Source organism: Haliaeetus albicilla, chromosome 5, assembly GCF_947461875.1.
Source record: "Haliaeetus albicilla chromosome 5, bHalAlb1.1, whole genome shotgun sequence".
Lineage (NCBI taxonomy): Eukaryota > Metazoa > Chordata > Aves > Accipitriformes > Accipitridae > Haliaeetus > Haliaeetus albicilla.
Window position 1 is genome coordinate 28,205,087 of NC_091487.1, and position 17,124 is coordinate 28,222,210.

Here is a 17,124-nt window from a genome sequence, read left to right on the forward strand (position 1 = left end):
GGCTTCTCTGCTAATAGTCTTTGTCCTTGATGACCTTTTTTACCTTACCAGCCCTTCAATACTATGGAAGTCCTGTAGTCCTTCCTGAGATGCAGTCAACCATCTGGCCCCTCTTGAAGCATTTAAGAAATCTTCTCTGATTTCTTCTCCTCTTCCTTTAGCTCATTATGTTTGTCTGCCGGCAAGGATGCAAACCTGAAAACCTTTCCACTAATCTGTGGAGCAACAGTCCCTTCCAGCTGATCATAGCGCACAGAAAGAACAAGTCCTCTCAGACAAGCTAGTGTGTTAAAGCCACCAAGGTGGTCTGCTGTGCCCAGCCGTGGGCAGAGCTCAGCCTTCCATGGGCTGCCAGTGGGTGTGGAAGCTGCCTGGCGCTGGCATGCCTGGAATTTCACACGTGGTACCTGACACTTGCACAGTCAAGTCCGGGGTTTCCAGGTATTTTCTTTCTGGGCTCAATTGCACCATCAAGCACCAAAGCAAGTAATATCTTATTTGGCAGTGAGTTTCACTCAGTCTTAGTCATGAAGATGGAACTGGTCCTACAACAACAACAATAATAGCTCTTTACCTGCATCCTTTCTAACACTCCCTACATGGCCTCCCCATCACAAAAGCAAACAGAAGCTCCCAAAAAGCAGCAGCAAGTTCAGAGAGATCTGGCTCCTCACCAGTTCAAATTTTGCCAGGTGGCACTTGCTCCAAGAGCTTGAGCTATAGCTTGAGCTATAGCATATCCTTTCTGAACTCCTGGGAAGACATGAACTCTTTTATGAAATGGAGAACTAAACACTTTCTAAATAAAGTTATCTATTGGTTAACAGTAGTGAGTTTTGTGTATGCTGCTTCTAACATGAATGTACCCAGCCTCAGCTTTCAGAAACCCCCAAATTAAAATGACTGCATTTTCTAGACAAAAAGTCTCTATATTTGATAACAGGAGTAGATTACAGCTCTTGGCTCAATATCCCGCTCTCCCTCCCTCCTACCTTTTCCTCTGTTCCTGTACTGAAGCCTGTGAGAACTATATGTGGACACTGGGGAAGAGGTCTTGTGCCTATTAGCAGCTACAATTACTTGAGTACCTCAGCCTGGTGCAAGGTGAGCCAAGTCAGGCCACGTGTAACAGCTGAATAGCATAGCACCTCAGTAGCAGCTTGCTCTGTGCGTGATTATTCATTGCAGGTATTTCTGAAATACTTTTCTGATTTTTTGTTGTCTTCCATTTTGTCACATCCAACTCCATATTACAAGGTGCTGAGTAACAGCTTATGAACCCTATCAAGTAATGGCTCCAGGGTTTGTTTACCAACATCCGCTAGAGACTCCAGCTTTTCTGTAGAAACAGAAACTGAGCCCAGGCTTATCCAGGTATCAAGCTGTCACATTCCTTGGGGCCTGCAGAGCAAACTGGCCTTTGTGAAGAATGTTTACCATGACTGTAAGGCAGCTGTGTTTAGAGAGTCATTTCAGGAAAGTCTAGAAATAACCAGCTGGATTTTCATAACAGATTCATACCTAATTGTAAGGGAAGAACAACTGTCCATCAATCGCAGCTTTGCATCCATTACAGATAATACAATGAAATGGCAGTGACAAGACTCAGGGTCAGAGTCAAACAAGGATGCAGGGAAGTCTTCAGAGTCTAAAAGTCACTCAGCTCTAACTCAGGTTTCAATTTATCAGTTATTTCAGATCTGTTCCTGAAACATTAATAGAGGAGCCAGTTGGTGTAATCCTGATGTCTGTGCCAGTGGTAAGTATTCCCGCACAGTGGGACTGTCATTAGCTTTAGCTTCTTGCTCTGTGAGTGTTGTGCCTACAGCTCATTTTTTGCAGCTTTCAACTTAGTAGTTGTGGAAAGGTAATGCTGTCAGATTTAGGATACAGGAGAGAGCTGGTCACAGAGGCTTATCCCAGCTTCAGGACAAGAGTAAGTTTTTACTATAAACAATATCCTGTGTGTAAGGAATTCTGTCCATTTTTCTAAACTGCAGCACCTCTTCATCCCAAACATCTCCTTTTTCACGCCACCCCCCAGTACCAGAGGCAGCCAAGCATAGCGCATGGAAGAGGACTGGGCGAACCATGAGGGAGCTTATTAAGGATGTGCAATTTACTTTGTGCCTCTGCAGAGCATCGACTCTGGAGTATACTGCCTTTAACTCACTCATTTAGATACTATTTAGCGCAGGCCAGATGGGTCTTTTAATTGGACAGACAGATTAGTTGTGCTTTTGTTTTGTTTGGGGATTTATTTTTTTTTTGCTACTAATAGATTCTGTTTGTCAATGCCTCCTACAGCCTTCAGCGGGGAATATTTTAAAGCTTACTTTAATCACCTCCTTTCAAAGGTGAAACTCTTCTCATCTCCTGTAATGAACCCAAACTTTCAAAATCTTCCAGACCAGAAAGTTGCAGAAATCTCTAAGGTATGAATTCTTCATAATTCTACCAAATCCTTTGATTGTTCACTTCCATTTTTAACCTCACTGACAATGAAGTTTCTTGTCTTCCTGTGACCTCATTTTTTACTTTTGCTGCTGGCATTTATTTATGACTAAAACATTATCATTACAGCAAAACTGGTTAAACTAACTGCAAAAATGATATTTACTAAGTGAATTAAATAGCCATCTATGGTGATAAACAGATGAAGTAACTCAGATAAAATATTTCTTTTCTCTGTATGACTGCAAAGTGCAATATTTTAGAAGCCATGGGGCCAAGTTCTGCCTTACAATTCACCTGCTCTGCTTTCTGGAGAGGGTGGGAGCTACCAGAAGGTGTGAAAGAGGCTTTATACTCTATAACAGATGACAATTGTCATTAGCTCAAACTCTAGCAGCTTATGCTTTCACTCTGGAGTTCCTTGAGACAGTGCTTTGATTTATGATGGCCCAAATGGTAACTGGCAAACACACACATGCAAAGGAGCCACAGAAGCCAGCAGCCGCCAAACACAGACATCTGAATGCAGAAGTTTGTTTATGAAGTAAAACTGCAAATAATCCTTTGGTTTTTTTCCCTTCCCTTAAGTAACTGCAGTTCAAGAGGTGGTGGAAATACTGGAAGAGAGGAAAATTAGTCCTCAACTGTTTGTGCAGGGTTTCACTAGGAGGAGCCATACCATATGTAATGAATGTGCAGAGCTGTTTGCAATTAGTATACATCAGAACTGCTCCCAGGGCAGCATTTTTGGTATTGCCATTTATCTTTTTAATAAAGACTTTTCAAATAGATCAGAAGGTAAAACTGACTCGAGTTGCTGTGATCCTTTGATTTCTCAGAATGTTATTTTTATAGACTTCATTCTGCCACCAAGAGGATAGTAACTATAACTACCACGTCATGTACACACTTTTATGTAGGACTGTAGTATTTTGTAAAATGTTTCTATATCTTCCTGTATGTTTTGTACAACAATGAGCACAACTGGACATGATCCTGCCTGGTGCTTCACCTGCAGTAGAAACAATAAGCAATAATAATGCTATGGGTAGTCAGGAGTGGGAGCGTGACTTATGACTTGAGTTCTGCAGTTGTTCATGCCTAGGGAAAGCATGACTGTATCTTTAAGGTACTGAAAATGGCACAGGGCCACCGTACTCCAGGTTGGAAAACATAGGAAAAGAAAGGTGAGTAATGAGGCGGACTGCCTCTGGGTGGGAGCTCTCTGGGGTTACTGTCACTGCTGTGTTCCTTCAGGAAGCCCAAAAGTCCCTGTGGGCTTGTCCTTGGAGAAGACATTGACAGCTCAGCCTCCTGTTTTACCTCTTGGACCGCTGTGTGCCCCTGAGGTGAGTAATGCTGCATGCCTCCATCTAGGTGCAGGAGTAAAGGTCCATAATTCCCTTCCACTTCCATTTAAAAATTTTTTGTCAGGCGAGAGCAATCACTTTTCCCAGTCAGTAAAATCCTGAAGGCTCATGGCAGACGGGTGGCAATACAGTATGCTGGAAGTACAGTTGCCAGTATCTCTAACCTTGCAAGCCACACACCAACATCTTCCAATGGCTGAGAGCCTCAAGGCATATGCTATACTCTTCAGATTGTGGAGGGAAAAGTCTACTGTTGGAGTGATTCACAGTGATGGTAAAGGGTCATTTACCTGTATGAGCTAGGAGTTGAACCTGTGTGGGTAGCTGACCCTATAACTAGATATTAGCACCAGGAGCCCTTGCTGGGTCACCTCCTGTATTGGGTTTGTCTGGTGGGGTTTTGGTAGCAGGCAAGGGGCCGCAGGGCTGGCTCCTGTGAGAAGCTGCTAGAAGCTTCCCCAGCTCCAAGTCAGACCTGCCTCTTGCCAAGGCCGAGCCTATCAATGACGGTGGTAGCACCTCTGGGAGAACAGATTTAAGAAGGGGAACCTGCAGCAGAGAGCGGAGTGGGATGTGAGAGAAACACCTATGCCGACACCAAGGTCAGTGAAGAAGGAGGGGGAGGAGGTGCGCCGGAGGAGGTGATTGCCCTGAAGAAGGCTGTGACTCCATGGGAAAGCCCACGCTGCAGCAGTCTGTGCCTGAAGGACTGCAGCCCGTGGAAGGCACCCACACTGGAGCAGTTCATGAAGAACTGCAGCCTGTGGGAAGGACCCGCATTGGAGAAGTTTGTGGAGGACTGTCTCCCGTGGGAGGGACCCCACATTGGAGTAGGGGAAGAGTGTGAGGAGTCCTGCCCCTGAGGAGGAAAAAGTGGCAGAGGCATGCAATGAGTTGACCATAACCCCCATTCCCCATCCGCCTGTGCTGCTGGGGGAGAGGAGGTAGGGAAAATGGGGAGTAAAGTTAAGCCCAGGAAGAAGAGGGGGGAAGATGTTTTAAGATTTGGGTTTACTTCTCAATATTCTTGTTTTTATTTGATTGGTAGTAAATTAAATTGATTTTGGTTTTTCCCAAGTTGAGTCTGGTTTTTGCCTGTGACCATAATTAGTGAGTGATCCCTCCCTGTCCTTGTGTTGACCCACAAGCTTTTCTTTATATTTTATCCTCCCCATCCCAACCGGGGAAGGGGGTGGGGAGTGAGCGGGTGGCCTTGTGCTGCTTTGTTGCCAGCTGGGCTTACACCATGACACCTCCACCCCACCACAAGGGACTTGGAAAGACCAGTGGATTCTCCACCAGCATTGTTCTGCATTTCTCTGTCATAGGAACCACAGCTGAACTGTTCAAAATCACTAAAAAGTGTTTACTTTTCAATTCTTTACTGTATCAAGGGTCCAAGCTAGGCTAATAAAGATGTAAGAGAAAAACCCAAATATCCCATTTGCACATTTCTGATGTGCATAAAGGCATAAAGTTTCTTGTACGAGTAGAAGAAGTCACATATTTGGCTCTTTGAGTCTTTTTTTAAGGAAAAAAAATTGCAACTTTCTTCAAAAGTAGCATTTAGACATTCTCCTTACAGTGTGCCCCTTGCAAATGCAGGCTGGGGTCTTAGATGTTGCCCTGCTTAAACCTACTGTATTAATTCTGTTTGTAGACTGACTCCATTTAGAACTCTGTGAAATGAGAGTGATTCGACTTACCAGCATCGAAGGAGCTGTTGCAAGAATATTAGCAATGTCCTTGAATACAGGAGGGACTGGAGACGTTGCTGGGAATGTTTTAGCCCAGTGATGGAAAATACATTTGTGTTATTATTTTAGAACAAGTGTCTTCTATAATGCTGAGGTTTGCTATCAAATATAATATAAATTGCACATCTGGTTGGAGGAAATAAATGCAATAATGCTTCAAAGACTATCTGTCAGGCTTAAAAAGCAAAGAGATGAGGATTTATTGGTGTTTTTATTATTAACAGAAAAGCCTTGGGATCTCAAAATAGATCAGGGTTATAAGTAGAAGTAGGTTCTCTTTTATTCTTTGTTCACCTAACAGGCAATTAACATCAAGCTAAAATAGGATCATCTGAATGCTAATGTGTTGACTGTGTGCATTTGGATAATGCTAGTTTAATCAATACATAGATGAAAAAGAAAAAAGACTGTAGAGAAAAATATGCATTACAGGCATATTCCTCATCTTAAACATTTCAGACAGTGTGCCATTCTGGAGATACTATTTGCTTAAGAAACCCCAGTCTTATCCTTTTCCAGTCGTGCAAGACCTTTGGGTAGCAACAGTGGGCTACTTCTGTGCAAAGGCTTAGAACGAATGTCTATTTGCAATAGAATGAATGATGAAGGTAGGAGGAACTTCTAAAAAAGAAGTCTTATAAAATTATAATTTGAGGGAGTTGGGTTAAAAATAGCATTTCCAAATTAGCAAATTGAAGGCAGCTTGAAGATGTACATGTAAGACTTCCTACCTGAGTTGCTGGTGACTTCAGCCTCTTTACCAGAAGAACATTGTTCATGCAGTGCTGGTTGAAGCCTCGCAAGAGTCACTATAAGGTGTTGGAGGGAGCTGTACAAATCCTGGCCCCCTCTTTCTCCTAAAAATTGTTTGCAAGAGCTTCTTTTCTGCTCAGTCAGGGCTGGGTTGAGTCTTTCATCAAATTTAAATTAAATTCTTACGGCAACCTCTTTATTGATTTTATAACAAAATCTGACTCATGCTGTGTTAAAGTGAAGACATCCTTTGTTTTGTTGGATTATTGCTTAATTACTAAATAAAGAAATATTAAGTACAAATTTCATGACTCACAATATTTCAAAATGACATGTACTGTAAAGTCCCATTTACATCTACCGCATTGGTGTTTAACTCACTTTCCATTATTCCTGAGGCTATTAATGTCAGTAATTACAGCAGGCAACATGTCTAATCTTGACTGTATTGTGGAATAAAGCAATGTTGAGCTGCTAGAGTGTGTTTTATATTAAGTACAAAAAGCTTCTGATACAGTTAATGTATCTATAAATCTTAACTCAAATGCTTATATGTCTCTTTTATGACCTGAATAAACTCTGAGGTAGGAGCAGGGCAGCTGAATAGCCACTCGCTGCCAAACCGCATATTCGGCTGAATATGCACTTACAATATCCTTTTCATATTGAATAGTAACAGAAAGACAGAAAAGGGGCTGAATATTTTCTCTAGATGAAGTATTTTTTTTCCAGAACACTGAGTTTAATGGTAAAAAAATTCCCTGAATAAACATGAACTTTAGAATCATAAATATATAAATAAAACATAAACCAATCAAAATAGTGTGGTTTTTTTTTTTTTCCAGTGGAAATCTAGTCTCTGCTTATGATAAGAGGTGCTCTACGGGTTTTGATGTGTTAAATATTGAGCAGCTGGGCACCCTGTGGCTTGGGGAATGAGCATTGCTCTGCCCCTTTGGGGAGGCTGCTGGGCTGGCTCAGGTGTGGAGGTGGCCAGAAGCCACAGTCACCTCTGGAAGGGCTGATGTTCGCTGTCTGTGTGAGCTGCCAGAGGAAGGCTGAGCTGTGAGGGTGAAGAACATTTTGGGAGGCTGTGCCAGGCACAGCTGATAATGTGATTTGACCTGCTTGCACAAAGCCCAAGCTGAAAAAGCGTGCGCCGAGGACAAGGTAAGGACCAGGTAAGGCCCTGCCAGGGCTCAGATTTCCAACCTCACCCCCTGGGTGCCGCAGCACCCGTGTGTCCCCAAGACTTCAGTGTGCATTTGGTGAGGTTTCAGCCCGGGTGCCTGCAGTGTGAGGGTGGCTGCGGCATGGGAGCCTGCGGGGTGAAACAGGGAGTGAACTAATTTGACCCACAAAAAATAAGAATTAGGTGCAAGTTGCACCGAAAATAACAGAATTAAGCCCAGAGAAAGACCAACTACCAGAAAGCACAAACCCTACTTCAATCAGTTCCCACTGAACTCAACTCCTTTGAATGGGAAGTTCTCCTTAAAGACCTTCAGTACAATATGACCCTTTAATATTAAGCATGTCAACATTTAAATTGATGATGATTTTTTTTTAGAACTATTTACAAGGGGAGTATTTCCCTCTGAATTTGTAATAAATCATGTAAGACATCTTTTCATTCCATTCCCCTTTAAAAAGAAATATTTGGTAGTTTAAAATGTTTAATGTAGTGGAAAATCTAAAGGGAAAAATAAAGCATCAATAGGCTATTTCAGCAGCAGAAACCATTTGGGACCTGCTTAAACTCCTAAGCTCTTCTCCAAATTTATTTGGAAAGGGGCATATAAAGAGCTCATCACTTTCCATCTCCATTTTCATGTGCGGAGCATATGAAATAGTTTAGCTTTGTACTCACACTCCAAGCTGATATTGACGGTGGACTGAAGTAAGTTGAGATCACTATTTCTTCCTCCTTATGACAGTTCTGGAACATTTGGTTGACTAATTACCTTGTTACTAGTCAGCATTTTTTTTTATATTTGACTTTATTTATGAATGTACATGTCTGTAAGGGCAAGAGCCACACACATAGGATACCATTTTAAAACCACGTCCCCAGGCTTTCCCTGTGCTTGTGCTAGGAAAACTACACAGGCAAAATAAAATTGCACTCGTGTCCAGTACTTCACCCTGTCCCTCGCTCAGTACAGACCAAACTGAAGGACTGACATGAAGATGTGATCAAGGTCTTCCTCAGTTGAGTGCAAATCTTGCCCTGACTTCAAGGGTTGGTGGACTAAACTTGAAACAACAGAGATTATGGGGCATCAGTCAGTGTGCGATATCCCTGCCTCTTCTCAGTTTAAACCACATTTGTAATTAATAAATCTGTAAGACAAGGTTCTTCAAAACCCTTCCAAACATAACAGTCAAATTCTGCTTATGCTGAGGGACTTGACATAGCACTTCTTTTGTAGACAACACTCCCATTACTGTCAATGACAACCAACCCAGCAAAAACTGCAGTTTTAAAATATAAATGAATTATAAGGATGTGTGTGTGTCAGTGGCTGGCTGTGTCTGCATCTGTATCAGTGTCTCTGTATATATATGTATGTATATATATATATATTTACTTACCTCTTGTGCTGAAGATAAAAGGTTTTTACCATACCCAAACTTTAAAGCATTACTTTTAAAAGTTGAACCCATAAACAGCACATGTGCTTTCCCCCCACCCCCTTCTTTCTATTTCTTTTTTCAGCAATGTCTGGCTTTGCAGACCCTTGCAACAGTATCTGTTCTGTGTCCTTCAGAGGTAGCACAAAAAGAAATCCAGGCAGCGACCCCACCTCTCGGCCCTTTCCTGCAAACCCCTGCTGAAAGCCCAGTAAAAAGCTACATGACACTGAAACACACCGTTAGCATTAACACTACATGCATAAGCATTTGTCCAGCCAGAGAAAATTATGTTCCCTAAAAAACTGATTGCTAGCTTCTACAGGGTTGAGACACATTAATCTGACAGACTGCTTGCAGAAACAGCAGCATAGGTGTAAGGCTAAAAATGTCTCATTTATTTATGGTAAAAATGTAAGTGGACCCTCCTGAAGGGTTGCAATTGAAAAAAAAAAAGTAGGTGGAGTAAGGAGGGGAGACATGCTGAATGATGACAGGCGATTTTATCCTAGTGGAAAGTTTTTTACTTCAGGACTTCTTGGGAGGATCTGTGGCTGCAGGTGGACAAAACCAGGAGAGGCTGATGAGAGAGAAATACTGACCAGGTATCAAATGTGACTAGAGAGCATCTGGGTGAGGAAACGGGGAAAAGGCTTTGAGACTGAGTATGTGGGCAAAAACCTGGAGGTAGGAGGCTGCATTCAGGAGGTGGAGAGCTGGGTCTGGGGACCCACGGAGGTCGGAACTTAAAACCCAGGTGGGAGAGACCAGCACCTTCAGGTAAGAGGCTGGCAGGGAGAAAGACTGAGCAATTGGGACTGGCTGGGAAACAGGAACAGCAACTGGCTGAGAGAGAAAGCAGTGGCTGGAAACAAGGAGCCAGAGGTGAGGAAGGACAGGACTGGGACAGAGACGGTTAGAGAGGAGTAAGACATAGAGGAGGAAAACATTTGTTAGAGGCTACAGCCCCTTCACTGGTCATTCCAGGGCAGGGAATGGAGCATGAGGACCCTGGGTCATGGCACTACTCCGATCTCAGCCCCTAGCAAAAGTGCCCCCTGGTCCACAGAGAAGTTGGCAACTTAGTATTGCTACAAATTACCCTATTAACTCAGAGGGCAGAAGTCCATATGGAGAAGCTAAGAGCTAACCCCAATAGCATGAGGCATAGAGGTGTTAATATGATGCCACATAATAGAATTTTTGTTTTTTCCACTTTGCTTCATTAAGAACCTAGGAAATTACCTACAAACACCCTCTTAAAAGAACTCTCTGAGCTGCCAAAGCAAACACGCAGAAGTTGGAAAGCACCAGAGCTGAAGTTATCTGTGCAGTTTTTTCCCCTTTTACATGTATGTGTTGGGAATAGAGGAAGCCATACTCTTTTCCCACAGAAGATGTGTCAGCCTGTGCTCAGTCCTGGTCCTGCTCAAGATGAGTCAGGATTGTGTAACGAGAGATGCCTAGCCCCCTATTCATTTGCTTCAGGTTGAATGGTGTGTTCTGAATACAGCTGAGAAGTTGGGAAAAACAATGACTGTCTTGCTTAAAGCTATTGAATGCCAATCTGAAGAACTGGATGCACCTCTCCCTGCTTGTGGCACATATCTCTTATATGACATCAGTAAGTTCTTACACCAAATTTTGCACACATGGTCACTAATTGCATGTTCCCAGTTATACGGATACCCTGACTTGAGACTCCAGGGTCTGATTTGGAGAAGTGCTGAGCACTCACAGCTGCAGCAGGACTCAATGGGAGCTCTGCTCTGAATATCTGAAGAATTACATAATGGTAAGTACCCTGACAAATTAGGTCCTGGAGTCTTAAATTGGGCACCCGAAATCACTGCACCTCTCTGTTCTTCTGTTTTCCAGCTGTAAAATGGGGATGATAATCATAGGGGCGATCTGAAAATAAATACACATTTGTGAACTGCTTAGAGACTACAGTCATTAAGACCATGGGAAACCTCCCAAATTAAATTAAAAACTCTTTCTTCAGATCAAGATTGACTGGGCTGTGGTAAATAGGGGTCTAGGCCACATGTTAAACACATGGAGAAAGCAAAATATTGAATGGCTTTTCAATAAATGAATGCCACCCATCCTGAACAGTGAATGAGACAGGGATCCTGTGGGAAAGGCATGAAGTGGTCATGTATTTAAAGATGGCATCACAAACATGCATGTAGAGGGAGCATATTTAGACTGTATGCTCCTAAGGCTGGCTATTCAAACTGCTGCACATTTAATGTCACAACAAAAATTGCTAATATGATTTCTGTGTGTGGAAGGTTAGGGATAATAGATGCTTTAGAATTGTCTTTTTCTTGGGTTGGGGGGGGGGAGATTTCTGATTGAAATCTGGCTAAACATTGCTTGAATGTGTTATTAGCCAACCCTGATCCAGCTCAAAAAAAAAGAGCATGTGTATATACTGTTACAAAAACCTACTAGGAACTGGGTGACTGCCATATATTACCTGGCACACTGAAACTGTAAAGTCTGCTTTCACCATCAGAGTGTGACTTATCATCTGGAAGTGATTTAGTTGTGTGGTTACCTTTGGACTGCTGTTCTTTTTGGTTCTTTACTAGCAAGCAAATAACGATGGAGAATAAGACTTTAACACTATCAAGTAGACAAATAATTGGGCTGGAGATTTCAAAACCAGAGGTGAGAAGTGATTTTGAAGCTAGTCAAAACTCTGCAGGTTTTATCCTCCATGGCTGTTATTAAAAGTAGTTATAAAATCCAGATCTTTGCCCTCCCTCTCTCCCCAGCCCCCTCTTCCCTTTACTACGTGGTATGCAGGGAACATTGCTCGAAATATACTGCCGCTCAGCTCTGCACAGTCCATGTCCATAAATTGAGTTTGTTTTCTGAAGTAATTTGCACAGCATAGATCCATATTCTCCTCTAAGTGCACACACCTGTAATTTCCATCAGCATCACTAGGAGCTGCTTGTATGTAATGAAGGGAAAATATGTGCTACACTGGGCACTTCACACAAGAATCTCCAAATGGGTTCATGTTACCTCCCTCTGACTAAAAAGACATGAAAAGCACCTCTGATAAATTTCCTATGACTGGTTCACATGGCAGGTGGCCCTCCATTAGAAATAGAATAGTTATACCTGACGTTCCCGATATTTCTGAACCGAGGACAGAAATTTCAAGAACATATCACCCCGAAGGTAGCACTCTGTGTGGGATCACAGCTTCCATACCTACTGCATCTCAAAATGCTTTTGCAGAGTTAACAGGCACTGTTCATTTAGCAATAAATAAATGCAGAAGAAAAGAGAAATTAAGAGGTGATGACAACTGAGAAGATATTTACTCATAGTCAAGGTTGAATTAGGTTGAAGTGGAGGAATACTGGAAGGCAGTTTCAGATGCAGGAGCTCCAGGGGATGTTACACAGTACCTACTGAGGTGAGACTGCAGGAAGGACCAAAGGGGATGCCTCAGCTATGTTAGCATGAAGAAGGGAATGAAGAGGGGAGGGTGCGATAATGTGGTGGGTTGACCCTGGCTGAACACCAGGTGCCCACCAAAGCCGTTCTATCACTCCCCTCCCTCAGATGGACAGGGGAGAGAAAATAGAACAAAGGGCTCGTGGGTCAAGATAAGGATGGGAGAGATCACTCACCAATTACTGTCACGGGCAAAACAGACTCAACTTGGGGAAAATTAACTCCATTTATTACCAATCAACCAGAGTAGGGTAATGAGATATAAAACCAAATCTCAAAACACCTTCCCTCCACCCCTCCTTTCTTTCCAGGCACAACTTCACTCCTGGATTCTCTACCTACCCCCCTGGCGCAGGGGGACAGGGAATGGAGTTTATGGTCAGTTCCTCACACGTTATCTCTGCTGCTTCATCCTCCTCAGGGGCAGGACTCATCACACTCTTCCCCTGCTCCAGCGTGGGTTCCCTCCCATGGGAGACAGTCCTCCATGAACTTCTCCAATGTGGGTCCTTCCCGTGGGCTGCAGTTCTTCACAAACTGCTCCAGTGTGGGTCCCTTCCACGGCGTGCAGTCCTTCAGGAACAGACTGCTCCAGCGTGGGTCCCCCACGGGGTCACAAGTCCTGCCAGAAAACCTGCTCCAGCATGGGCTCCTCTCTCCACAGATCTTCAGGTCCTGCCAGGAACCTGCTTCAGCTCGGGCTTCCCACGGGGTCACAGCCTCCTTCGGGCACCCACCTGCTCCGGCGTGGGGTCCTCCCCGGGCTGCAGGTGGATATCTGCTCCACCATGGACCTCCATGGGCTGCAGGGGGACAGCCTGCCTCACCATGCTCTTCCCCACGGGAGCAGGGGAATCTCTGCTCCGGCACCTGGAGCACCTCCTCCCCCTCCTTCTTCACTGACCTTGGGTCTGCAGGGCTGTTTCTCTCACATGTTCTCACTCCCCTCTCCAGCTGCCGCTTCTGTGTCTCCCACAACTTTTTTTTTTTTCCTTCTTAAATATGTTATCACAGAGGTGCTACCACAATTGCTGATGGGCCCAGCCTTGGCCGGTGGCAGGTCCATCTTAGAGCCGGCTGGTATTGGCTCTGTCGGATATAGGGGAAGCTTCCAGCAGCTTCTCACTGAAGCCACCCCTTTAGCCCCCCCCACTACCAAAACCTTGCCACACAAACCCAGTACAGATACAGACAGACAGGTGAGGCTAGGGAGTTCAACTGATTATTTTGAATGTGGCATATCACATATTACTCTTTAGTGTCTTCATAAACCCCCATTCTCATGTACTCACTAGAAATTGTGAGGGAAGAACATCTTAGACTACCCCAGGGGAAAAAAAAACAACAGTAGAATTTGAAAGATGTTACAGACACACAGTGCTGAGATCACATTTTCTGAAAGTATTTTCAATTATTCAGTAGAAGAAAAAAATCTTTTGTCCAGGTGATATTTTAAGAGAAATTTCATTCCTAGGAGGGTAGTGCAGTACTGGAAGTCATTACTCAGAGGGGCTGCAGATCCTCCGTCCAAGGAAGTTTTCAAGGCTGAGATAGAGACAGCCACGGCTGACCCGGTCTGCTGCTGGGGATGGTAGGAAGCGCTGACAAAGAGGGGCAGAGCCCTTGCGGTCCCCTATTTCCCATAACCAGCAGTGGCAAGGGGAGCAGGCACTCTGTGTTTTGCTCTGTGGAGGCCCCTCTCTGGCTCTGACACCAGCAACCAACAGTAAAAATTACTTTGAAATACACCCTGTGAGAAAGCATCGCAGGTCACAGGAGAAGAGTTTGATAAATTTTAGCTGATGTGTTTCACATTTGCTTTCAAAGCCATGGCTGATGAGTGACATGGAGAATAGCTTCGAAACCATCAAACTGGTTCAGTTTTGAAAAGTATTTAAAACAGGTCTGGCATTAATGAGGGATCCTTGAGACTGGCAGCACTAGGAACGATAATGCTGCCTCAGGCCCTCCCCATGCCTGAAAGAGGTCAGGGATGCCGGGCAAGATAGGCAAAAGGATGCTTGGTCTGTGAATCCCACAGGGCTTACATGGGAGCTGCTTCTTTACAGAAAAGATTTCAGCTGTTACTTGTGCCCAGCAAGGGAATTGTGGGCATGCCGGGGATTCAGGCAGCAAGTGCAAGGGGTACCTTCAGGGTCAGGTACCAGCTGTGAGGGTATGGAGTGGGGGTGTTGTCAAAGCCGGGGGTAGGGGCTGCTGGGCACAGGAACTTAGATGGGAAGAAATGCACTAACACACTTACAGCCTTTCATAAGTCCTGCTCCGCATAGTTAATATGTAATATGAACCTGTTCTGGGACAATTTTCCATAAACTACTTGTATCCTTACCTGTGCCAATGCCTCCGACATCTTGGGATACACTCTTTTTTAACTAGCTGCATCACTTTCTGTAGGAGGAATGGACATGGAGTGCAGCAGCATGTTATTGTTAGCAATTATACTAGTGATATCCATTTCTTAACTAACAATCAGACAACAGCTGAGATTATGCCCAGAGTAACCATCCCAGCAGCAGACCCAGTATGTGTGATGCAGTGTCCTGATAAATCCCGTGCAGTCAGCAGAAGAATGAATGACAACAATAATGCATTCAGAAAGGTCTCACAAAAGGACCAAGGAAATCAGTGGCCTGGATTTCTGTTGCCGTTCTCTGGAGCCATTCAGAAGGCCTACACTTCTTTTTTCCTGAACAACTGGTCCCAGTCCACTGGCCACTGGGCCCAGCACAGTGGCACTGCCCTGCAGCCCTCTGACCTTGCCTGTCCAGCACAGTCCAGAGCCAGGGAGACATTACGGCACAATGAGCCCAGCGAGCGAGATAGCAGGGCTGTGGTGAACTGGTGCGAGTTGAGCCCAATGGATCTCACATCCAGAGCATGAGCCTTACCCTGTGCATCTGTGACTGTCAGGACAAAGAGGCTTTTGCTTCCTTTTTTTTTCAGTGTCTCAAAAGCAGGAGAGACAGTAAGTCCAGTTTATGGCCAGGTTTGGATAGGTAGTTGCACAGATTAAAGTACTGAGTAACAAGCGACATCCCATCAGCTGAGCTGCCGTAGCTGAGTGTACGAGTGCTCTTAGCACACTCCAGCTGCAAGTGACGATGTGTTAGGTGTTAAGACATGCTCGTGGATATGCGCAGGGCTTCAGCAGCAGACAAAGAGCTGGAAATTCTTCCATCCTTCTTCCCAGCATTAGAGAGAGGAGATTGACAGGTACAAGGAGACAGCTTATTTATGACTTATTGACTAATTGAATTATGATGGGATTTACTTTACCTTGCAGGTCCAAAGAGTAAGGTGGTTTCACATATCTCCCCCGCCCCTCAACCACAGTTGTAATTGTTTAAATGTCTTTTAGTTATAGAGCCAGAATTGGATCTTTGATTAAGTGGCTTAACAGCATTACAGAACTAGCAATATTGGATTAGTTATTTCTTAGGAAAAAAATATCCAGGCTTGGCACAATGCAGGTACTTCTAACTCTGTTATATTTTAGTGCTTCCAACACCTATGTAAGGTATTGTGGCCAATCTACCAAGAGATACTTTTTGATGAAGACAATGTATTTACATATACAGAAAGTGACAAAAGATGGCTCATGCCACAAGTTCCCTTTGTCACATTAATATTTTAGGGCAAAGCCTGATACTTACAACATTTGCCCTAATTTGCCTGAAGCACCATAACTACATGTAGCAGTGTGTAAGGTTATGTCTAAAACACTTCTTCCCCCCTTCCCTGCTGCAAGCAGGCACGGGCTGATACCGTAGGAACACCTGTGTGTTGCCAGCTTCTGCACTTTTAGTGACCAGTGAAACTTCCAGACATATCCTTTCTGCACTTTTTTATTGGATAAGTTCACAGAAAACCCACTTAATTATTGCATAATGCCTTCATGAATCAAGCTTTTACTGTGCAATTCAAGTTGCAGTAAAATAAGTGTGCTTCATATGTTAACAATTACAGGCTAGATTTATAAAAGCATCACACACTGTTTGCATTGGCTTTTCTAACCACTTTATTCATAAAACAGTGTTAATGCACCTAAAATAAATTCACCTTCCTTCTGAAACTCATTAAACTCTTGTGTGTCTGCACAGATAACTCTTTAGTCACCGTGCACCCTAGGAATGCGTCATGTAAAATAAAGATGGTACGTTCCTGCTCACATTCTTTTACTGTTCAACCAGGCAGGTGTGTGAGTTAGACATGGCTGGAGCCAGGCCTATGCTGCATCTCACGGGGTTTGAAGTTGCAGACATGAGGGATCAGCCGTGATGGACTCAGTCCTAAAGAGCAAAAGGGTGAATTACAGCAAGGATCTAGCCCACTATAAAAGGACACCAAGAAGAATTTTGCTTTGAAATTCTAATCTATGCTGCAAGTTCAAGTTTGCTCTGCTGCCACTGCCTTCAATGAATGTCAGCTGTACTCACACAGCTGTAAAATGTTATTTATACCTGCAAGTCTGGTGGGGTCAGAACAACATAGAACTGGTGTAAGAGAAGAAGCCAGCGCATTGCCTTGCTGTAAGCGAAGGCAGGATTGTCTGCAATAGGCCCCTAGCAACAGAATTTTGTTTTTACAAATCATGTTTCATCTGGATGGAAATTCGAATTAGATTAATTTTGTAAGAAACATTTCTTTTCTTA

General features: G+C 43.8%; 1 long non-coding RNA gene across 1 annotated transcript; it reads left to right on the forward strand.

Moving 5' to 3' along the window:
* The first annotated feature begins 1,145 nt into the window (after nt 1-1,145).
* LOC138685324 (uncharacterized) lies at nt 1,146-4,901 on the forward strand. The gene is made up of 2 exons (XR_011324558.1): nt 1,146-2,435; nt 3,712-4,901. It is a non-coding gene; the product is annotated as an uncharacterized lncRNA (long non-coding RNA).
* Nucleotides 4,902-17,124: the final 12,223 nt, after the last annotated feature.